Genomic DNA, 25,137 nt, shown 5'->3' with positions numbered 1-25,137 from the left:
CCAGCATGAATCCCTGTTCTGACAATTACGCTTTTGAGAATTTTGTAATACAGAGAATTAAAAACTGAAGGGTTGGGGGAAAAAATGAACACCGTGTGCTTCTCAACTCATTGCCAAATCAGGTGTTCATCCAACTATACAGTCAACTCATCAGAAGTAACAAATCATTAAAACTTTCCAGATAAACGTTAAAATAAAATGATTCATCATTTTATTAACATAGGAACAGAGACATTTTGACTTTCATTCAGTTAAAGAATACAGGCATTTGTGTGGGAACTCCATTAACTTCAAGCATGTAAATTATACAAGATTGAAGTACCTCAATGAATCAGAAACTTAATTCCTAGCAAGTTGTCAAGACTTGGTTCTCTTCCCAGGAGCTATTCAGCTCCTCTTGGAATCCCCTTTTTCCAGTTCTGCCCTGCTTTTTCATACCTGAAACCTGACAGAAACCTGAGAGTAAGCACTCAGTGTAGAACTGAGTTCATCTTTATTGCAGCCTACACTGAAGGTAAGTGTAAATTGATGTAGGCAGGTATCAACAAAATGCTAACATGATTTTAAATTTTTACAGCTATTACCACACAAAGATAAGCAGGCCAGCCAGCAAAAGATAAGAAGATATCACCTCGGGTTTCATATAAAGCTTTGATTTCAAGCACAGAAAAATGATTTAACTCTTTACCTCACATCTACAGAAATGAGAACCTGTTTACAGAAGGCTTGGACCTGGCTCATAGAGAATATCTCTGCAACACAAGCCAGCATTTTTTCATTTCAGCTGCTCATGACTCTACTTGAAGCTTCTTATCAAGAGAAACAGGAGTTTCTCCCATCTCTTCTATGACACACTCTATCAGCAGCTGAAGACCACAGTTAATGGTCTTAGCTTTATAGAATAAAACAGTCTCCTGCTCAGTGTCCCCAAGATATCTTCAGATACAGGAGTCAAGACTCTTCCTCTCCTTCTTCCCACCAGTCCACTGTAAGACAACAACAATTCTACTTTTATTCCTCCACACAAACATCCCTCATGAATTTTAAGAGGTCCTTAGGAAACAAGAAGCAATCCCCAAAAGCTTAATATTTGCTCTCCCATTGCTCTGCAGACCATAGAATTTGGCTTTTGTAAGCCTTCTTTAATTCTTAACAAAATATCTATTTCTCTTTCTTCTACCTGTGATGTTTAAGGAACAAGTTAGCAGCATAGAGAAAATTCCAATGAAATAGGGAAATAGGGAATAGCATAGATAAAAGAAGCTCTAACGTACCAGAAAGATTTCTGAAATGAAAGTTGCTTAGTTTGTGTGTGTATGTGGGTGTGGGAGCTGTGGGCGTTGTTTTTATTAAGAATTCAATGCATTAAAAGGAGAAGAACGTCTTATCTGTTCAATTTTCATGTACTGGTGGGTCCTTTATAGAAGGGGCACCTAGGATGAAGAAGGAACAATGCAAAATACATATCTTTCCTGCACACTAAAAATTACTTTCAAATGTTCTGGAGCACATTACAGAATAGCCCCACTGTGTGCACAGTACAAAGATGATTCGTAGCTATAAAGCTTTTAGAAATTTTATTTGCCTACTTCTGATTGTCTTCTTTTAGAAAAGCAATCAAAAGATTATTTTCAATTTGGGAGATTAAAAGATAGGGACCGAGAAACCTTTGCCTGCAACATAAATTCTGTTTCTTCTGTTTCCTTCCTATGTCTAGAGTCAAATTCAAGCATTTCCCTGATTCATCATATCTAACATTTGTGCCTATTAGACACATCAGTCAAAGCCCATTTCCAGCAGTGTAATGTAAGTAACTTGCCACAGGCTGGCTAGCAGATCCCTGGCTCACCCAGTCCTGGGATGAGGTCTTTCTACCCCACACAGGGATTAAAACAACTTCTTTTGCTAATCATTCTCCTGGAAAAGAAAGTCAATAAAAGTGTTTAACTTAAGTTAAGCAATCTGGAGAAACTGAAGAAAAGCAATAGGTATGCAACTCTAAAGTTTTTAGATGAAAACATTGGTAGTAGGTGCGCTCTACTTCAGATCCTGGAAAACTGCACAAAAATTAGGTACAGACATCTATCTCCCTTATGAGTAAAGAGGGTAGCATCATGAGGTTGGAAATGAACAGAACTCATATGCGAATAATAGTTTTCTCACTCTGAAGTGGAATTTGTGCACAATTTCTTCTCAAGATCATTAAATACTTAGAAAGAGATGAATTACTTCTACATGGTTTTGAGGACCATTTGTTATGACCAAATGAAAGATTTCCATAGCATGTCAGGTCATCAGACACTGCGTAACTATTATAACATGTTGGAAAAGTCAATTGCCAGAAGACTTCAACTTGTACAAAATGTTAGCACGGGAATTTTATGTAAGGGTCATAAATCTGAAAACTAGTCTATTCCTAAAAAAAAAAAAAAAAAAAAAAAAAAAAAAGAACTACAGTAAATTTCTAAAAAAATGTATCAGCATTTTCAGAAGTGCATTTCAGGTTGCATTCAAGAAGCTGGCTGACTTGCCATACAGTCACAGGAAAGTAACTGAAACTTTTTGAATTGGTTTACCCTTTCCTAAGAGCAATGTAATGCTTATCTGTTTAAGAAGTTTATAGTGGGCCCAGTTAGACAATGTTAGAAAGTATTTTCAATTCTTTGCATGAGAGAGAGTTTGGAAAATGGAATTTATTATTCTTTATAGTTTGAAGAAAATGACTTTCCTTTCTGAACAAAAATATCTTATTTCCAGATGATGTATGCAAACACAGAAGTGTTTACAACATACTTTGAACTACACTACCAGATACTAAATATATTTGCCAAAAGAAATTCTATACGCAGCTAATCTACATGCTGAATCATTAATATTAAGCTAAAAGGACTACCATTTTTTAAGCACTAGTTATGTAGATTTTTTTTTACAAATATGCTGCTTTTTAGATCAATGACCTCTATAGCCTCTTACAATCAGGTTATTGAGCTTGTTACAGAAATCATGAAAACATTATTTTGTACAGTCTTTTCCCTAAACTAATTTAAGCTTTATTACATAATATGAAGAAGTCACAGTCCTATTTGCCACCAGAAGGCGGGAAAGACTAGCTTATGCAATGGCATTGACCAAAGCAGAAGACATCTTAAAGGCCATTAGGGCTACATAATTCCTAATTACTTAAATGCTGCAAGAAAAACAGGGGTAGTAAAGAGCACATTGAGCAAAAGAAACAAGGTTCTGTTTACCAGTGAAGGAGAGAGTCTTCTTCTGTTTCTTGAGTAATGTGTCAAGTATAAAATGTTTCATCTGGGCAAGAGCCAGCAGTAGAAAAAAATACCACTACCGATCAGTGTCAAATTACCTTTTAGACCTAAAATAAACGTAGAGTAGCACTTCTTACACAAAAATACCTGAAAACAAAGGAGCATATGTCTCTAAACATCAAAACATTGATGTTTTGTTTATCTACTACGAAAGGAACTTCAAGTAAATCAACTGCCAGAGGCACATCTCTATGGCCTCTCTTTACTCAGTTTGTCTCTATTGTGTCTCTACCTGGAACTTTTGTTCACACAGTCTTTACAGGCTTTAGATCCCTATAAGTTTTAAGCCTTCCTCTGTCCTCCTAGTGCTTAGCTCTGTTTTCTCATACTGCTGCTGCAGTTTGTATCCATCGATGGTCTAGGCTTGACTCCACCATTTTCCAGATCTTAAGGACATGGACAAGTTCTCACAGTAGAACAAGTAGTAGTGAACAAGTAGTAGTGCTGTGTAGCTGTATAATTTACCCAACCTCTCTCTTTTTTAACACCCTTTCATCAGTTGCCACAAGAACTTAAGCTACCTCTTCCATACTGGGTTCTTCCTCAGACTTCAATAGTTTAGATTAACTTACAAATGATAGAATAATTTCTACAAAGTAAGGTTAGGGGCATCTTTCTTCCAGATTTAGAAAGAAAAACAAAACTGTTCCTTTTTTGAAATTCATACTCAGTGCTTTTCAGGAAGATTTTAGGCCTGCTGGGATGGGACTACAGTCACAGGGGTAAAAACAACGTACATTTTATCATCTCTGTGAAATCCATACAAAATATAAGCCATTCTACTAGTCAATATCTACATTTTCAGGGTAGATCACTTAACTGTAAAACTATCTCCCCAAAGATTTTATCTGTACTATAAATAATGAACTTTTCAGAGACATATCTAGTCATCTTACTTGTTTCCTGGAAATAAGTGATGGGCAGTCAGAAGACCCAGTTGCAGGGAAAATCACACTGAGGCTGAGTGTTCTTGCTTCAGGCAACTGAATACTGTGCTGGAAAAGGAAGTGATATGCCCATCTTAAACACAGCCCTGTGGGATGCAGGACATTCATTTAAACTAGAATTTTTGAAAGTGTAAAGCCCAAGCACTCACAGGAGACTTTTTGGTCTGGCTTAAAAATTGCTCAGCACACAGAGCAACAAATGAATTTGTAGAGGGAGAGCCATGCTTTGAACATATTATATGCTATATAATGGCTTTCAATGTTCAGGTTTTATGCAGATACTCCAAGCTACTGAACAACTTTGACTTCAAATGTTTGTGGGGTGGGCACTATTCAAAGGACACAACAGAAATGTTCAAGAAGATCCCACTGGCAGGCTTTGAATATTTTATATATGCGGCCTGGCATTATAAAGGGAATGAAAATAAAAGAATCTGAGACAGCTGTGTGACAGCTTCCTGTGAACCTGGAATTGCCCAGCACACCTCAACATCTTGCTGCACACCCAAGCCTCTCTAGCCACTCATGGCCACTAGAAGACATACCTATTTCCCCTGATCCCAGTATACCAGCTCGTCACTTGGGCCATGCAAGAGTGTGGGGGGAAGAGAAAGAAAAGTCTGTCAGTGCACTCAGGTAGCTGATAAGGCCATCTCCAATATTTGCCTGGCTATTAAGAAACTTAATTGCCTCTCTCAGATAGAAACTTTTTTTGTAACTCACTGGCAAATTCCTGTGTAAAAAGTGTTTTATTAGGACACTATATGTCAATGTATATGAATAAAATATGTGATATGGTCACTTAAATACAACAAATGCACTTAGTTTTCATTACTAGCTCAGACGCAATAGTAATTAACTGCTTTGGGATCACAGCAGGTTTGGGACTGCTGATTCTGAATCTCTTTCTCTTAAGGATGAAAAACAGGATGTAGTGATCTAATTAAAGACAGCACTTTAGCATCAATGCACACAATCAAGGAATCAATCAGGACTATAGGCAGGAAGGGAAAAAGAGTGCGTGAGCAGTCCCCTCACGTTTATTCCTGCCCCAAGGAGTTCATTTAACTATAATGTTTCAAGCAGTTTAACTGGCATTCACTTTCATGCATAAAATTTCAGCATCAGAGGGGTGTGAGGAACCACAGGTAACAAACAAAAGCTTATTATGGACATTTTCACCTTGTCATGACATAGGCTCAAGACTATTAGTCTTTCCTTACTGATAAATCCTCCTTTAATCCATGAGGCTGTCTGATTAAAGTACAGGATTTTCAGACAGTTTTAAATACATTAGGCTGCCTTAATTTCTTCCATCAGTGCTTGTCCTAGGTGGAAACTCTTGAAGGAGGAGAATCACCTCCTCCAATCACATCTGCTTTTCAAACTGGCTTGCCATAGGATCCACTGTAAGGCTACTATAAAATATCAGGGTATGTTACAGGAAGAGCTACATCACTACAAACATGCCCTGGATAATATCCTCCCAAGGGATGAAGTCTGGCTCAGCAAAGATAATAGGGGAGAAATGTATCCAGTGCAGCTCCAGATTCTACTGCTTCAGTCTCTCCTTCATGTCAGACATCAGTTTTCCACTGACAGGTGTCTCAAGCACTAACAGGCATCTCAAGCTTTGAGGACTCTCAAGTTGCTGACATTATCTGGTCATCTGGCTACATGCCCAACACCCACCTCATCCAGGTGGATTCAGAGGAAAAAAATTCTCCTGAACAGTGAAAAATTACCCATAGGCAATACTCTGACGTGCTTTTACATCAAGTTAGAAAAATTCTGTAGTACTGTCACAAATGCAACACATAGCATAAAATCCTCTAAGAAAAAAAAATCATTATACATTTCTAAAGCACAAAAAGCCCAGTGTATTACTTTTCCACAGACTTTATGAGCATTAGCCTTGAAATTTTCCCTTCATACAGGAGATGCCAGTCCCACAGCTTTTACCACCACTGTTTGAACGGAAGCCCTGGTCTTACTCAGCATGAGCTATTTGGTTGTGTTCATAGGAATAAATCTGACAGGATAACATCTTCCTTGTAGACTCTCGTGAAATTACTGTATATAAACATCTGGACTTACTTTACGTTTTCAATAAAATTCTGTGTTTTCTTTCTGATTCACAGACAGGAAGATAAAATGAAAAATGAGTTCCAGAAGTAAGTAGCTTCTTCTGTGTTTTTTATTATTATTATTCTAATATGAAATATACACCTTGTCTCTGTTCCTTACCTACCAACTGTCTTCTTGTGGTGGTCATTTCTAAAATAAACATATGCAAAAACAAAGACTTTAAATCCTTGCCATTATTAAGGAATATCAGATTGACAGCTTCTCAGTCCGAAGTTCTTTTTTAAGCTCCAGCAATGTTTCTGTTCATTAAAGTATATTAACTGCATCCCTCAAGCCAGCAGTGCAAGGTCTGTAACACCTCCACCTCCACTCCAGTCTACTGCTGCCCTGTGAGTAAATATAGTTTCACTTCAGGATAATATAAGGAAAAGAACAGACACAGCTGAGGGCCTAAGTCCCCTGATTCCATAGAACTAAATTTTTTGAACATTTATCAGATAGGGACTAAACAAATAACAATACAGAAAACTGTGGAACAACATTATTAATTGTGGACTTCTTTGGGGAGCAGACTTTAAACTGGAGTATTGTCCGATCTTTAGCCTTTCTAGAACACCAGGTGAAATGCTGGGTTTCTATTTTAGCTATCTATCCATCTGCAAGTAAACTGAAAACAGCAATTCATTCAAGCTTATCTCCTGAGTTAGGTTTCACAAGCTCTTTATTCCCTTTCCCTTAATCAATCAGCCTAGAGTTAACCCTACTTCCATATTACTTGTAAAGACATGTCTTTTTTGAAATTCTGTACCCAAGGTATTCTGCTGTCCACAAATCACCACAGGGCTGAAGAGCAGCATTTCTGGACAATGTTTGCAGACAAGCACAAGCACAGCTTCTTATGTCTTATGATACAGTGTTAGCCTTTCAATTTGATCAAGTTCAGAATGAACTTGCAGCTACTTCCCTTACAGATGAAGACATTTATAATTTGTTATTGTTATTGTTAAAACAACTGAGGTTTTGAAGGCAGGAAAAACCCTTATGGAACGAGTTTTCTGAAACATGACCAAGCCAAAGCCACCAAAAATAAGTCTGGCCTGTCTGAAAAACAAAAATCTTAATCTGTCTCAGTCCATTCCCTCTGTTGCAGCTATTCCTCCGGCAGTACAAACTCACCCTGGCACTTAGCTATAAGAGGAAAAAAAAAAAAACCAGCCAACCCCATGGCAGGAGTAGAACCCCAAGTCTTAATATCATTCACTCACCAAACTGTAAAAATTTAGAAGAATAAGGTTGCATCCTATCGTATTCCTCTTCAAAGCAAATAAACAGAGAAGCCAGAATTTAGAAGTAAAATCTAAACCGCACGAACACTACTTGCACTGATTTCAGTGAATGTTGCCCAGATTTGCATAAGCAAAAATGCAGAAAATCATATGTCCTACTGATGCTCTCCAGTCCTCTTCAGAGAGGTCTGAATATAAGTGAGACTGCTGAGATGTCAATTCAAAACTTAGCAAAGGTTCAGATTGTTACAATCCCTCCAAATACTTAACAGCAACCTTTCCTGGAAAATTCTTGGTTTTCCTCAATAAATATTGGCTAGACTCTCATCAACAAACTAATCAAACTACATGATATCAGAGTAATTATGTTAGGGAACCTCAGAGTGGCCCCTGAGAGGAAACTCTAAACACACAATACTGTCCTCTTTTTCTCTTACGTCAAAACTGTGCAAAATAGTAATTATAGGGAAATCATGATAAAAAGAGAAATGAAGAGATTGTGAGTTTTTCTGCAAAGGATCCCACACAGGATATTTACTTGGCCAGTTGATGACAATGGAGAAAGAATTCCAGACATGTGGGTCCTAGCTAGGAAAGGTTTCCCCTCCCCTACACACTCACAAGTACTAACTTTGTGCTTCTCTTAAGCAAGCTTCAGGGAAAAAAAAAAAAAAAAACGTAAGAATTATGGGTGAAACAGTTGACATATACATACATTCCTTGGCCTACATAGGCCTTTTGATGGATTGTCAAATATAGGAATATTTCCAAATATTGCATATTGGAAAGCAAATGTGTATCATACAAATTTCCTCAAATAGAAGGAAATAGCAAACATCTACACAACAGTCAAGTTTCCAGTGAACTCTACTAAATGGAGCTGTGTTTTTGATCTTCTTAGGATAGGTTTGGGTGTGAAAGAGGCCATAGCTTTTGAGCTTAAATCAATTGTAAAACAGCAGTCATTAAGACCTCAATATTTACCTACCACATCTTACCAGATATACTACCCTTATTTCGTATTATGAACATTGGGAACTACTAAGACACTGCCAGATATAAATACTTCTTGATGCCCATTTCATACTGATGCAACAGTGTTGACTATGATTTTCATATATTCTACACAGGTACCAATTCATCATACTAGCCTTCCTCCATTTTTTTTTTCAAGTTAGCAACTTTGTTTGAACCTAAAAATTAACCAGAACATAAATAAAAGCACTACAGTCATTATAATGACTGTAATAATAAGAGAAAAGTAAGTGTTATTTTGTGCTACTTATAATTGATAAAATCTATTTGTGTTCAAAATATTAAGAGAACATGTGAGGCATATGGTTGTGCAAAGAGACACAAGCATAACATTTTTTGCTCTGTTTTGTAATAAAACACACAGCCCTTGTGAACCTAATGACCTTTCAATTGAAAACCCTCCATTATTCTCTTCAGTATTAGAAGCCAACAATTCATAGCACATTCTCAAGTCATACGACTTTCAGGAGACTGAAGAGCTGATATTTGCATTTCATCATAAATCAGGAAAGATGACTCTACTTCCTGATTACTAAATTTACTGTAAATCCCCAAAATTGACTTTGAAAAAAAAAAGTTCCAGGAGCCCAGGTCTTCCCGAAAATTTATCACAATGGAAAATCAAAGTAGTTTACCCTTCCTCCACTCCTCCACTCCACAGGAAAATTATATTCTACCTTCTGATCACAGGGCTCTACCAACTGTTCCAGTTGCTCTGTTGTTTTGGCCTTGATTGTTTTCTTGTTGTTGCTGGCTTTGGTCTTGAAGAAAACAATACATCTCTGACAAAAAAGCACATTAAAATCTCTTTCAGCAATTATCAGAGAACAAATATGCTTAAGCCAATAGTAAGGTTAGACCCACGTTTATATTTAAAAAGAAAAAAAAACTTCTGAGACATCAAGCTCAAGAAAGACTATTCTATCCCACCTAGCCCCATGGTTATACACCATACACAATTATCCTTTTGTTACTATTGCAAGTTATGTAGCTCTTCAGTATGGAGCATGAATCCAAAGGCACCCAAGTAGCTGATTATCTTACCAACCTGATAGGATGAGCAGCACTCCAAATAATTTTTAATTTAAAAAAGAACTATTGAATATAGCAACAAGTGAAAAATCACATCCTCTGCTAGAAAATAATTCACTTAAAATAAATGTTTTGCTTATTTGGTTTGAATCCTCCAAAACATTTGAAGGTCAATGTCTTTGGAAATTGCTGTTTCTAGCCACTCTATGACAGAAAGAATCTGCCACAAAATTTCTTCAATAATACACATCTTGTAATAGCAACATGTCAATCCAGATTCTGTCCCCAGTTACAAGGTTGAAGTTACTGAAATCCACCCTTCAGTTCTGACTACATAAACAACTAATTATACCCATATGTTGAAGAGTGACAAACTGCAAAGGGAAATTTTACTAAAACAATTACTGGAGAAATAAATACTCTCAATTTTCCTGAGAAAGCATCCACTTTACCTTCAGGCTATTGACTCAGTATTTCAGCACCGAAAATTAATGGGATGTGTAGATAGCAATCATAACAAAACAAAGAATTGACTTGCCAGGATCTATAAAAGTGGGTTTTTTTAATATTGAAACTACAAAAACATATCTGTAGCTTTTTTTAGAAAATTGTGGGCTGCACCATTACATATTATTGAGTGTTCTTCATGACAGTTACCTCACTGTCTAAGGAGAAGCAACATAAGCAAGGACAAATTTGTACTACATTTTGAAAGTTACTGGTAGAGAAACTAAGCTTGTTAGGATAGTAGCATCAATTGCCTACATTTTAACCCCTGTGTGTCTATCTCCTTCCTAAGAAGTATAGTTAGACAACAATGTAAGGACTTCCTGTGTTTTAAAATTAGTATTTACACAAACTGAAGGAAATGTAATGATGGGTCTGCTTCTGGTAATTGTGGGTTACTCTTGCAGCAGTTTTGCAAGGGAGGAAGGCAGTGGGGAGTAAATGGGGAGGATGTGGCCACCTCATTAAAAGAAAGCAGTGGGAAGTCGTCTGCTTCAGTGAGAATGCTTCTCAGAAGTGGTGACAAACTGCTTAGATTCAACGTAGAGCCCAATTTACTTACCTTGTGGAGCTGACAGGTATGTGAGGACAGAAAGCTAACACACCAGAAAATGCAAGAGGCAGTTGTCCTCTCTTTGGTGCCAAATACAGGGCCAACTGCAGCTCACACTGCAGTATGAAAGGTGTTCAAATGTTGAGGCAGGTCTTAAGGTAATGACAGTTCCCTTAAACACTGGTCCATTGAAATCTTCAGAAAAAGACAATTTACATCAGCCAGTACCTTCTCCTCCTTTTCCCCAATCAATTTTTCCCCCATGGCAGACAGAGAATTCACTGATTAAGAACAGATATAAAAGAAAGCTCAGATTATGAAGCAGGTGTAATGCCCCTCTATAAATCCACAGATGTGACTCCAACCCTTATGAGTAACATGGCTAGACTCCTTAAACAATCAACAAGGAGAAACAAGAACCTCAAGAAGGTGATTCAGCCTCTCTCAACTCTATCCCTGGAACAACCTGTCTCTCCCCTCTCTTTCCAGGAGACTGTTAGAACAATTTTCACCTTAAAACAGGCATCTCAGGCCCTGACTACATTCTCATCCCAATTGCTTTTGGATGGGTGTGCCAGTAACTTGTATACCTGAGATATTTTGGTATAAATGTCTCCTGGAATAGTACTGTTTCACAAAACACTTTGATAATGCTGAAGTTTTATGACCAGAGTACATGTGGGACCTTAGAGAACTAACCACTCAACTTTCAGTGAATTGTGCTATTATGAGTAGCAGAATAGTAAAGCAGTTAGTTGCCTATTCTTCCTAGGTGTTTCATGCCTCTGGAAGAAATGGAATGAAGTTAGAACAAATGGAATACCCTAAAATCTATTAGCATTTGACATTACCTCAATTGATGTGATTTTATTTTGTCCAGGAATAACCTTTTGGGCCAGCAATATCAAAGAGCCTTTGTTGGCTGCACACATAAAATCCAGATTTCACATCTGTAAAACAGCACATCTGATTTTAGCTGCAGATAAAAGCACAACACAATTCTTTGGCAATTCAGCTGATGATGATCATTAGTATAAGCTACTTCTGAGACCTGAAAGAATATGAACCAATTATCCTGTCCAAGTAGATTTGTACTAGGTCCTACATCTAAAAAGAAGGTGCTTCTACTTTTTTTTGATTTTGCTGAGAGGTAAGTAACATCCAGTGTAATCCTTATAATACCATAATTTTTTGATAATTGTTCTTGTAAGTGCTGCCATATATTTGCCATCTCTTGCATTTGTGACTATTGTCTTTATATATTGTCTTTAGTTAGTTTAGTAAATGTATCTGGGGCAGAAAGAGAAAAAACACCCTGCTTCATCTGTGAGAATTTTCCTAGAGACTTTAGCTACCTTATTCCCTGTGGTGATAGCATGCCTATCTTTAAAAGGATGACCAAAAATGTTATGAATATGCAACTATCTGTCCTAGACTCCTTGCCAAGCAATTTGGCAGTTATGAAATAAATAGTAAATGTGCTGTTTTTGTTAGAAATGGTATGTGGCACATAGAGGACCATCTCTGCTTCATTCACTGACGTTGTTTCAGCCCAAACTTACATAATTTCATAAGATAAGAGATAAGCATCCTGGCACACTTCACTGATTGTTTTGAAGAACAGTCTTTTCCCCATTCCATCAGAAGTGATATGTGCAATGATGCTCACTCTGACAACCACAGTTCAGTAACAGTTCAGGGGTTTCCATGCATTCATGGCTTCATTACAAGACTGGGAGATGTTATTAAGTGAAGACAGCTGACAGACAGCTGAAACTTGCCAATGCAGGCAAAATCTCTCAGAGCTTTTAAATATCATTTATATTACAGTAACAACAAGTAAAGCAAAAAATCAAACCTAATGCCTTCATATTCCTTCTCCAAAAGCTTTCATTTTCATGTGTTCATAAAACCCATGAGCTGGAGCGCAGACTTTTTTTCAGCCCTTCTCACTACTGGCAGGTTGTCATCATTGAGTTGAACTGTAAAATCAAATGTAACTAATTAACTTTGACAGCGCATTTATTTTATAAAGTATCATCTTGCAAAGTATGGACTCAGTTACAACATACCTGCTGCCAGACTGAAGAAAAGAAATCATTGTTAATCTGCTCAGCTGTAAGTCTGATCCAGCTCCCAGACTCCTTTCAAGCAAACTTGTAGGCAGCAGATCATTGCTTCCTTCCTAGATAAAAGAGAGAATCAGGATATTGATTAGAAAGAATTGTTTCTACTTAGAATGTGGAAGTGTAACCAGAATGAATTAATAACAATCTGTAAAAGCCAATTAAAAAAGAGTATCACATGTAAAACTCTGTTAAACTAACTAATATTCACAAATTATGTCCAGTAACTACAAGTCTCATTATTTTGCTTTTGTAAGTTGAGCCACCCAAAACCCGACCCAGAACCATGGGTACCCACCTGGCCTTGGTCTGGCGCTTATCCTATGATGGTGCCCAACACCCAGGGCTGGGACCACCCCAGTTGCCCCCAGGACCTGCTCCCTCACAGGGTGGTGGGACAAGCCCTGGTGGTGAAGCCTGGCCCCACTGCCACAAGGAGCCCCTGCCGATATCAGCTTCCCATCCTTTGAGCAGCTGGGCAGTTCTGCATCCCAACATTCTGGCAGTGTGTGTGGGGGAAACAAAAAACAAACATATATTATTCACTGATAAGCTTTTCCACTATTACAAAATTAAAAAATAATCAATAATAAATGCATTAAATTTTACACTACATCTGCATATGAGTATTAGTAGTTCTTCTGAGAAGTGAAATAAATAAATGACTCTCTGTGGATGCTGTATTACAACAACATATTTGCAGAATCAGTGTAGTACCCGTGCATGAATTACACAAGCCTGGCAGAGAGCTTCTTACTCATCTACAACTTCAGAGACAGCCCAAGTGAAAAAAAAGTGCAGGCAGCAGAGTCAAATAAGTGACCTAAAATGCTGCTGCATTCAGAATAAACTGCAACCAGCAGAGAAACATTACATTTACTTGGCTGGAGCTTTCTGTATGCAGGATGGCTCTCAGTCTGAAATAAAACAGACAGTTAAGTAAACGGCTGCACTCATCCACCTACACCTACACTGAATGTAGCTATTTCAGTCCCTTTACCATGTATCTGAGGCTCTGCATTAAATCTAAGATGGATGTTCCATATTCATCCCCCGATGCTACATCTATTTGCTCTAAAAGTATATACAAATTCTAGAAATATAACAAAAGGCTTACGCTGACATAGACAAATAACCAAACTGACTGTCAACAGACTGAGGAAATATTATGTGTATGTCACATCTAGAGCTTTGAAAGCAGTGTAACCTCACTAATGCTCTTTTATTTCCCACTGTTCAAGTGTTTTTTTTTACTCAGTTAACTGTGATGACTCTTTCTAATTAAAATCTTTTCCACAGAGCACGACTGTTCAGCAATCCTGGCAGAGCACTTTCTACTGCTGTGGCGACTGCCATCAGTTGTTCTCAAAAACAGCATAGGCACAGTTTTAATACTGTGCATTTAAAGAGTCACAGTCTCCAAATTATCACTGTGTTTAATAGCACTTAGGCACTTTCCAGTCAGAAGCATGTATGTGTTACACTTAACTAAACAAGCCAAGCTCATTTCCCTTTTCCCACCTGTGAAACCAGTTACAGGTGCCTTAGGAAACAACTATATAAAATGACTGGAGACCTCACTTGCACCAAGTTTCCACTAACTCACCAGTCTGGGGTCCACTTTTGTGACTCCCAAGGAGTGATCTCAATTTCCAAAAACCATGGAGGACCCCTCCCTTAAGCAGACATTCAGCATCCTATGCACTGTTTTCCCTGCCTTTGAATAAAAGGTGATAAAATCACCTGCTTTCCTACAAAATTGGCTGAAAAATGCCATGCTTTCCTACACTTTGCCAGCAACAATTAGATGGAATAAAAGCTTGGAATGGCTGAAGCACACATAAAGGACAAATCTAGGTTAAATGTCCTCACGGTAGTTTTAATAGCCTATAGATTTTCTCAGATAAATGAACAACGTACATGGATTAGAAGAACCACACCTCTTGTGTTCATCCATATCCTGGAAAGATTATCATCTTTGGTCCAGACAGCCACAAGCGTTCTAGCCTCCAGTCATTGCCAGAGTTGCAACCAAAATTGGAAGATTACTACTAAGTAAAGTGGGAGAGCAACTATCACAGAATTCCCCAGATGACACATTAGCCAACTGAATTAGTAAGATATTTGTCCTGTAACAAAAGGAGTTTGTCCTAGATGTGAGACAAATTTACTAATGAAAAGTTCATTTAAAAAATGTTCTGTAGCTGGTTGTTCTGCAAAAGCACCTACACCATCAAGGTAACCGTCAACCACAGCAGAATCAAGCCTTACCTTTAATGTTAATACATCCGAAGTGTCCCATGTGGTTTTGTTTATTTATTCCTTTGTTTGAGAGATGTCTAGATATACCTGAGGGATAATGCAATGTTAGGAAGAAACATTGAGGCTTGTTCAATGAATTGCAATAGGACTTGGACTGTCAGACCTAGTGAAGAGAGGGCAAATAAATTAGGCAAGCTTCACACGAAGTATTAATAAAGACTATTTCATGAAATCTGGTGTCTCTGAATGATTTGACCAGTTATGCATGCACATCTGGCAGAACTGGGAATTCCACTTGATGGACTGATTTTGTACATGTTAGTAAATACTTCCATATTCAAAACACAGCCAAGAATTTATATTCAGGTAGTGGAGAACTGGTCATGCTTCAACTGATTTGTTCTTGAAGAGGAAATCTTAACTTTTTTTAAAAAAAAACCCAAAACTATTGCTTGACAGAGTGACAAAATAAAGATCAATTTATGAAGAATCACTTATTTGGGGGAGCTGTCAGGTGGAAAAACTCAGAAAATATATCTCAGCTCTATCTCTTCAAAGTACCTGTACACTTTTATCTCCAATGACATCAGTGATAGTGTGCTGTGCACATAAAGAATTCAACATTAGGCATTTAAAAATAATAAATAAATAAATAAATAAATAAAAGATCTGATCCATCTCCAGAAGGTAAATTCTGCAGTCAAGTGGCAAGTCTGTCTGAGAATTACCTATACAGACACAAATAGCAAAGTTTCATAATTATGCGTTTTCCTCACAATAGCTATACTATTCTCCACTGAACCATATCAACAACCAGAAGCCAAAGATAGATTCTGTAGATCTGACCACTATGAGCAAGTGATCAGTCCCAGGCTTAATGCTGCAAATAACTGCCTCTGAACAGCCTAAGAGTTCAGCACAGAAGTACTGGAGAGAATTTTCCACCACTCTAACGTTATCCAGTAAGGAATGCTGTTCCATAGTGCAAAATATCCCCTTGCCCAGTTTATTCTTTTTATTTTTTTTCATGTCCAGGAGAAATGCTCAAAGCCTAGAAAATCCATGTAAATTTGCAATGGAGGAAATACTCTGCTGTCCCTGACTGCCACTGCTGCCACAGAAATGCCCAGCAGTACATGAGCGCACAGCTGTAGAGGAATCTCACAAAGCTGCATTTCTTTCATCCATTCGTTAACACGAATCCATTTCATCCATTCGTTAACACTCACACAAACAGAAGTGACTACAGCACAGTTACTATTAACTGAAAAATTAAAATGTCGTATGCAGATAAAAAGAGTGATTTTTCTGTGCTAAAATATGAAATTGAGTATAGCAGCTAAGATACCATCCAGTGGTAATGAGCAGCAATTGCTAGCTTGTTGGTGACAAGTCTTAATTTGTCACAGAGACTTACTAACAGAGAGATATGACTGCTCTCATGCTACAAAAGCAATTATTTTTGCAAAAATGAAACACTTCACATTCTGGAGCTATACAAAAAATTAAGACGCAGCTAAATTTGTCAAAATATATAAACATAGTACTCTAAAATACTACAGACCAAGAAAGCCTGCTTGCATTATTCATACACTTTCTGTTCTGCAGCATGTAACAGAACCTTGTCATTTTGCCCAAAGGCTATGTGAACCCACCAGGAGCGTTGCCCAAAGCTGGAAGATCACACGACAGTAACCTACAGTGGGGAAATTAGGTCACTCTATCCGTAACATCTTCCTCTACCAAGGAGCCCTAAGTTAAAAGAAGCTGTATAGGCAGTTGACATGCTGTGAATCAAACAATGCTTAAACTGAACAGTGAGATTAACTTCAGGCAGACAGCACTGAAACTAATGGTGTATTCCAGGTATTCATGTGGGCCAGTCAAAGATCATGTTTCCCCCCTGCCATATGCCTTTTATCTGCAGGTCTTAGTGATCCATTAGCAGGATCAGCTACATCTCTCTAAAAACCTAACTTAAATTTGCCAATGGCTTTTGCATAAGTTAATAAGTAGATGTAAAAGGTCTGATAAAAATGAAAAAAATAGAGGATTTGCCTTTTTTTGTTTATTTTATGGCCCAGTAAAACTTGCAGGCTTAACCTCTTCAACGCATAGTTATCATTAGCCATATTTAGCTTGAAGAAGGCTTTCCTAAACAGATACTCTGCTGCCAGCCTGCCTGCCCATCCATTTTTCCTTGCCTGGCACCCTTTAAACCAGCTGACCATATTCAACTATATTTTGACAGAGGGGTAAAACATCTCATACATTCTTTTGAGTTCTCCAGGAATCAGCAGCTAGGCATTTGAGGACTGTAAAAGCATCTGGTAGAAACTAAGTTATATTGTCTGGGCATTTAACAATGACCAATAGTTTCTCACTTACAAACAAACTGGGATACATTTACAAACTTTACTGGGATAACATTAACTTGGACACACCTGAGAAAACAGCAGCAGGTGGGACTGCCATCCTTTGGCGTATATTGACAGAAGTCCTGACCTAGTGTGCCTCCTTCCACACTGAATAGCTAGAAAGGTATTCCCCTGGCTGGTGACACCATGCTGATGGAGAATGGTTTTAGTGGCTTTCAACTGAAGGGCACATAAATCTGTTGGCTTTGATGGATTCTGGTTTTGAGGATTCCACTATTTATTCCAGGTACAAAGAGAAGCCTCAGTACAATTTCGGCATTAAACTGCTGTTTTCAGTCCTTGAGATGTCCATTAACTGCATTTACTAATAATCATCCTTGCTAATTGCATTCACTGCTGGCTATTCATACAGCAGCCACTGTAGACCGATAGAGCTCTTTTATAGAGAGCCTGATGAAACATATCGTCCTCAGAGAGTCTCTATTTCAAAACAGGTAACCTTCTGCACAGGGTCTTCTTCTATCCTTCAACAACCAACCAAAAAAAAAAAACTTCCCACAAGCACCACAACAATGAAACTCTACCACTTTAAGCTGCAGGCTATAGCAAGCACATGGGACAGAATTTTATTGCCCACCTTTCCCCAGCAAATTTACATATATTCAGCTTAGCAGAGCGAATAAACAGCAAAGTTCCAAGGCAAGTTCAAGATTGCCTCAGGTCTAACACAGCTTTTGTGCAAAGTATTTCTTTATTGCTGGAAGGCTTTTTTCCTAGGAAGGAGGAGAAATTTTGGTGATCAACTGTTGCATATGCTGATGGAGTCTAGAGTTTGTCTTAGAGCCTACACTAAATTCTTTGTGGTTTATCAGGAACTGAGACAATATTCTTGAGATAGTTTTAACAGGGAAACCATTCAGTGTATAATTTTTATCTTCTAAAAGGAATAATAACATTGAGTAGATTTTTTTTTTTTTAATTCTATTGGGTATGACAATTCTTTCTTGCCACAGAAACACATTTTCAGGAGCGTAAGATGATAAGCTGAATTCCCATAGGCAGAAAAGACTGAGACTATGTTTAGGTTTATCTTAACACTGTGTGGTTCAGCCATCAGAGTTTTGTTCCAGCTGAATGTGGGAAAAGTTTCTTTGGCTATATCCAGATAAAAACACACCTAGTTTAGACAATATGTCTACATCAGGAGTCTTGGAGGATTTGAAAACTGACTGCATTGGGCCTGAAAAACAAGCAAACAATTGAAATGTTTGATAACCAAACTCAAAATGTTTAGTCTTCCACGTCCTAGAAAGGCTGTGAATCCTATTCATGAAATCTGACGGGAAAGCTGGGAGATTCTGAAAGAATCTCAGCTGAACTGAAGTTATCTCATGTTCACAACACCTGAGAGCCAGCACTGCTCCCAAGTTAACTCTTAGCTTCATACTACCATTTTGAAACTAGAGAAAAAAATGACAGCAAAAATGCTGGGAGAAGGACAAATGCCAATAGCTGTATTATTCTGTACTGTTTGTGAAATAAAGGATTCCTACACCTTTCTAATGGGCTCACAGGGGCTCTCATACTGGATTTGAACAGAAGTGCAAAAAATTCCTGGTGATTCTTAAATCTCATATTCATCAATATATGTTGGAATGCATTCAATCAAGATAACAGAACTTATGACAGAGAGAGCCCCTGCTGAAATCTGTCAGTTACTACACAACTCTAGTACTAAGCATCATGCAAACTGAATTCTCTTTCATCTCTCTGCCATCACTTTCTTTTGCAGAGGTCCTGACCACCCTGACTTCTGGGAGGAGCTATAAATAGTATAAAAATAGGATTTTTTACATTAGGCAAGCTTGAATTGCTTTTAGCTTTGCACCATTTATTTCACATAATCTACCAACTGCCTTCAGATAGGTCAATGTTAACTTTGCCTAATCAGAGACAGCAAATTGAACAGACTTTCTTCAATTATCCATCATCTATCTTTGGTTTATCAGGGGACAGGAGTGAACATCTTGGAGGCACAGAAGAGAGATGATCAAGGATCATTCCATTTTTCAGTGGTAAGAATTCTGAAAAGTGATGTAAGTTATTAATTGGAACATGACAGTTGCTTGTATTCTTCTACCATCACACAGGGTTTTATTTTACTTTTTTAAGAATCCAAAATACCCACGCCTTGGAGGAAATGTTTTCAGGTTTTGGCTGAGGCTGTTTTTCTTTTCTTTCAGTTCGTCTTACAAAAAGACAGTGATACAACTTTATCTATAAAAGAACAAGAAATGTCTGAGACCTTGGATAAGGCCACTATGCACACACAGATATCTCCTTATACTTGGTTTTCTCCTTGTCCTTCTTGTTCTCCAAATACTTATAAACTAACTAGATGGATTAGACTGTCGTGTGCCAATTCTTTTTTTATTCAGGTTCAGCAGAACAACTTGCGTAAATCAGAAGACGCAAAAAGGTCTATCCACTACCTAATCTGCACAAGCCATTCATTTCCCTCTGTTTTGCCCATCTGTAGAACAGGAACATTTCTTGTTTCTTCTACATACATCACATGAGGATAACTTTAAATTTATAAGGCACTTTAGGTTTGGCAGATGGCAAAGGCAATGTAAGCACAGAAAAGTGTTTTTATAGTTTCATGAACTGGCTCTCTTGGCCTCTTAATATTTACTTGTATCCTCTTTAATAAAATCCATGTTATACAAGTATAGAATGCTCATTCCAGAAAGGAATAGCGAATATTTATTAAAAGATCCCAGGAAAGAAAAAGAAGTTAAGAAAAAAATCTCATTTCTCTAAAATAAGCAAATTTTATTAAATATTATATTTAGATGGCCAGAGAGTAGCAGTTTATAAGACATCAAAGAATTGTATTGTACATTTTAAAGATAAAAATTACTACTACTTTGAAGCATTAGAATATGCTGGAAATCCTGACTTTAGATATAAATATTTTATAACATTTTTAGTCCTACAAATAGTAATAAATAATGATTATACAGTTGCATGTTACTATCTATTTACAAATATGTTAACTTACTCATTACTTCACTATATGTTTTGTACAGAGGCTATCTTTATGATTGCTGTAATGACTCATATTTTGCCATATTTAAGCTGCACTTGGCAAGATACCCCTTTAGGATACACTGACCCCCATTAAAGAAAACTGGGCAGCATGAACCAATCAAAACCTCATGAATGCATATTTCTGAAGCAATAAACATGTTCTCAACAATCAATCTAGTCAATGAGCTTTACATCATAAAGGGATTTAGAATATAAAAGTTTGGAACACAAATTCTACATGACTTCCTGCAAGTTTTAGTTAAATTGTGTTCAACTACATCAATAATCTCAATAGACAGCTAAGGCTTAATACTGATTATTGTTTTAAAAATGCACAGAACCACAAAGACTAACCTTTGCAACTCCTAAAATAAGAGTAAAGTTAGGTGCTTGATGTATTTCATATATATACAACAGCAAATGATAGGTCATCCAGATGTTTTAGTGAGAAGCAAACAGGCTGCAGAATATCCTAATGCATGGCGTAAAGAAGTCAAATGTACATAAAAATGGATTCTGAATTCTAGGCAAATCAAAGCTTATTAAGCATGTAAATAAATCTTAATATATTAACTAGAAATAAGGTTTGGAAAATATTTTAAGTGATTCCTTATATTTCTTTCAAAATACTTGGATGTACAGGTTACAATCATTAAATAAACTGTATGATGTCAACTCTAAATGCTTTTTACCATTAAAGATAAAATTCTAATCCCGTAACTCATCTAAGCATAAGACCCATTCACCTGCCGTAATCTATCCACACTCCCAAACGACTGTAGCAATTAGGGAGAGGGAAAAAGAAACTACACACAACATACACAAAACCATGTTTAAAGACTTAATTTTCCTCTATGCTGAAAAAATGCAATATTTGTATACGTTTACTTTGCTTACGAGAAAGTGAATGAGATTTCTCTCTCTCTTGCCTCTGCTTATGAAAGAATGGCAGAGCCTAAGGCCTGCTGTAAGGCCAGCATAATCCTTTCTGCAATACACAGGGTTTGTAAGTACTGAAGTCTCTAGAGAATGCAGATGCCACAATACAAACATTTCAAAAAGAGGAATCCTTAATTTAGGCAGAGTCTGGCCCAGTTAGCCTCCTGTAATGCAGTATTAACATTTATGCAACTAGAACTAGAAAACGAGCTATTGAGATTAATTTTCCAAGATATGGCTCAATGAGGCCTTAATGGTGCTGCAGTGGGGCATTACCATCGCTAGATATTTCCCCTGACTGTCTACAGCTTGAGACAAGCTGCTCCCACCAGTTCACTCAGTCCAGAACTGCTGCAGTCACATGCCTCACAGCACTGCAAAGGAAGAAGCAGTATTGGACTCAGACCAGAAGCCCAAAAGGTAAATAAGGCAATTAACTCCAGGCCCTCAAATCATGCATAGAGCTGAGACTGCCCCAAGTTACAAGCTTAAGCAAGCAATGGAACAGACATCCAAGTACACTGTTGGGAAGACAAGAGGTAAACAAAGAGCACATGTTGCTGGATGTCCTGTGGTAGAAGACATGTTCTATAGTGGTCCCCTGCTGCAGATGACAAGAGACGGCATTTTGATTCTTATCTGAGAGGAGTCAGGCACTTCTAACTGACACAGGCCTCCTTGTGCCACAGAAAACTGACTTTCTTTTTATCTTGGTCTATTAAGTAGTAATAGGAAGCTTCCCTTGCCTCATAAACTGGGAAACAGCTCTGCTGGAAGCTGCCAGGAACTTGTGCAGGGAAAAAGAAAGACATGGGCTTTCTGCAGAGGCACCATCCGTCCTACCTAATTTGACAAGTCAGCTGAGACCAAAGCAGACAGGCCCGAGGAAGGGGGCATAGGATGACTGTAATGACCATTTTTATTCTTAACACCTAGCTTGTGGCTAAATTGCTACTGGATTACTCAGACACTTGTCTGACTGACAACCCCGATTCCTTTGGCTGTTTTCTGGTCCTTTAATTCAACTCTATCCTTTCATGGAATAAAAGGTTATACAAATCTATAGCCTTTTCCTACAGCATTTCTGCACTCTTTCCAGTTAGAAACTGCAATAGTTTAGAAGCCCAGCTGGTGTGTGAACAAGACCAGGCACATAGCACAAAAATGTAGTGCCCATTGATCCTAATGCTGCCTATGCAAGGAATGAGATGAGTTCTTCCAAGCCTTTGATATGAGAGCCTTTGGGAAGCAGAATAAGCCTACAGAAATTGCTGTAATATAGGCCTAGTTTATACCTAAGCAGAGAAGGAAGGAGAAACTCTCTTCTACCCTGCCCAAAAATAAGAGGCTGAGTGTACTTGTTTCCTAGGCCCCTAGAGCAAGCTTTCTGCATAACTGGGAATCCCTGTGAAAGAAAGGATGCATCATTCGTCCACTGGGTCATGCAGATTCCTTAAAACCTTGCTTTGGTCACCAGACAGATGAATTTTGCTTTTTATTCCTCAATACTAAATATGCATGTTTTTCCAGTGAGTATACAAGATGCACTTCCTGAACATTCAGTCATAATTTGACAACATTTTTCTAACGGTAATCTTATTGTTTTAATTATTGTTGTATAAAGAGCTGGAAATAAGCATCAGACTCAGTTTCAGTTTAAAAAGTATGCCCAAGAGGCAGCTGTCACAGGGGAAGAATAACTCAGGACAAAAGCCAAACATGGCTGTACATATATCCTTCCACTGATGCTTTCTCAGATAAGAGACAGAAAAATGCACTAGTCATCCGCTCTCTCTTCCAGCCCGAGGCCGTTCAGGGATCAGAACCATTGGCCATTCTGTAGGTTGGGAAAAACAGTTGTCTGTCCTCTTACAGCTCACAAATTCTCATCCACTAGTTCAAAATCCTTACAGAGTGAATGCTTACCAATAGCTAGACTGTAGCACGGAAAAAAATTAAGTTGAAGGAGAAAAGTTTCGGAAGAGTGGCTCTAAAAAGCAGGAGTGCCAGCTAAAGAGCCAATTGTGGATAGAAAGACCAACCACAGTGATTAAAAGAACAAGACTTCTTTACAATAGTAGGTAACTAGCAGTAGCCTCAGCAAGTAAACAGAGGCATCTTCCCGAAGGAAGGCAATAGCATAGCAGGGTCCTCACAAGATTTCTATGATCTGGCTCTGTGGTGAGGGGCCTGCCTTGATTTCAGGAAGGAACTGAGACTTCAACGCATGCAAAAGCTCATGTGCTGATTCGCACATGGGATTTCTGACAGCACAAGTAAAGCCAATGCACACTGCCCTGATGCAGATCTGTCAGTGAGGACACCTTCAGACTTTGACCCTATTGCCTAAGCAGTAATTACAGACACATTTGGCTACCAGACACAAGGGAGTTTTCTGATATATTTTATCGTCCATACTACAATGTACAGCAGAGGAATCTATTACAGAACTGAACGTGTTCCGTATGGACTTCCATATCTGGTGATTGCCTCCATTCAAGATTGGATTCGAATCATTTCAAGTTTCTGGACTAGCTCATTTTTCTAACAAAAGTAGAGAGATGATATCTAATTATTTCCTGCTCTCCTCTGTGTGTCTTTATTACTCCATTACACAAACAGTGTTTGGCATACAAGTAAGAAATGTAGTGTAACAGAAAATGTTAGAAAGAAAACGATTACTAATCACTGCTTTTTGCTCAAGACAGCTAGAATGACCTATTTACTCAGCTCATCAGCTGAGCAAACCATTGACTTCAAGATGTCAGAGACATCCTTGTTCTTTGCTTCCAAACACAATTTAATTTCTGTAATGAATTTGAGGGACTGATTTTTATGACTTGGACTGAAAAAGCATCAAAGAATTACCATCATCCCACAAATAGATGACATGAGTGAAACGAAGACAACAAACATAGTCTAACAATATATTAAATATTTTTAATATATGAGACTCAGAAAGGATCAATTATATTAACATTTTCCCGGGACATTCCAGTGCAGGTTACAAAGTAAATATAAACAACTGTTAAAGCCATACTATTGCTTTAGGTAGTTGAAAGATTAAAAGTTAATCAGAGCTCTAAAGTTGTAATCAGAAGGAAATTAATTACACATATAAGGGGCCTGATCCAGTATCTACTAGAGAAAAAAGGGTGTAAATTACATTAAGAATACATAATAAATCCCCAAATGGGTAGGCTTCTGTTATACTCCATTAAACTACTCAGGTGTCTCATTATTTCCCAGACAGGACATAATTTTGTGACAAAATCATCACTATGTATGTATGCCTGATAGTTACTATGTGTGAGCCACATGCTGGGCATTCAAATGCTTTAATTTAGGAAGCTTTAATTTTGCAGTGGCTTGTGTGCACAGAAATGAGAGAAGATAGTCCTCAAAAAAAAAAAAAAAAAAAAAAAAAGCTCACCTGAAAATTTCAAATGGTATAGTAAAATCATACATTTACAAGCTGTTTAGGGGGTTTTCCTTTATTTCTCTCTGACTCAAGAGCAGTACAAAAGGTTATCTTTCCCTTAAATATTAAAAAAGAAACCAAATA

This window comes from Rhea pennata, chromosome 2 (assembly GCF_028389875.1).
Source record: "Rhea pennata isolate bPtePen1 chromosome 2, bPtePen1.pri, whole genome shotgun sequence".
Lineage (NCBI taxonomy): Eukaryota > Metazoa > Chordata > Aves > Rheiformes > Rheidae > Rhea > Rhea pennata.
This window is presented reverse-complemented; position numbering follows the sequence as displayed.